General features: G+C 40.7%; 1 protein-coding gene across 1 annotated transcript in view; it reads right to left on the bottom strand.

The window, feature by feature from the left end:
* The window catches only part of Anp32b (acidic nuclear phosphoprotein 32 family member B), a 21,120-nt gene that overhangs the window by 1,944 nt on the left and 18,377 nt on the right, over positions 1-799 (bottom strand). The window lies entirely within an intron of this gene.

The following is a 799-nucleotide window of genomic DNA, read 5'->3' as shown; positions in this document are numbered from 1 at the left end:
AAAAAAAAAAAAACCAAAAATGCAAATAGGAATATACTTTCAGATAGTTGTAACATCACATTGGGGGAAAACTTATTTTTACATATTTGGCTGCAAAGAGATGCTAATTTTTTTTAACAAGCAAAAGTCTGGAGAGATGGTTCAGAAGTCTTGAACGTTTGATTCCCAGCACCCACCTAGTAGCTGTAACTTCAGCCCTAGTGAATCCAATGCTTTCTCATCTGACTTCAAAGGGCACCAGGCTCGTATGTAATATATAGATATATATGTAAGCAACTCATACAATACACATTTGGGCACATGCACACTCACACACACAAATCTTGGGGGTTGGGGAGGTCAGGAAAAGAACACTTTCAGGGCTCTAGCTTCCTTCCTTCCTTTGATTAATATTACACCCTAACCACAGTTTCCCCTCCCTCGAGGCTCTGGTTTCTTTTCTTTCTTCCTTCTCCCTCCCCCTTGATTGCTATTACATCCCTACCACAGTTTTCCCTCTCCAAGGTTCTGATTTAAAAAGAAAAACTGCCCTGTAAGTCAGGTATTTTTGTACACACCTGTCATCCCAACCATTAAAACAGGATGGGGGTAGGCAGGTGGTCATTTTGGTCTATCCTGAGATACTAAGTGAGACCTAACTAAGTTCAATAAGTAAAATAAAAATATTAAAAAAATATCAATGTTCAGAAATAAGCAGTTTGGGGCTGGAGAGATGGCGCAGAGGTTAAGAGCACTGACTGCTCTTCCAGAGGTCCTGAGTTCAATTCCCAGCAACCACATGGTGGCTCACAACCATCTG

Source organism: Microtus ochrogaster, linkage group LG5 (assembly GCF_000317375.1).
Source record: "Microtus ochrogaster isolate Prairie Vole_2 linkage group LG5, MicOch1.0, whole genome shotgun sequence".
NCBI lineage: Eukaryota > Metazoa > Chordata > Mammalia > Rodentia > Cricetidae > Microtus > Microtus ochrogaster.
The sequence above is the reverse complement of the archived record's forward strand: the minus strand, read 5'-3'. Positions and strand labels throughout refer to the sequence as shown.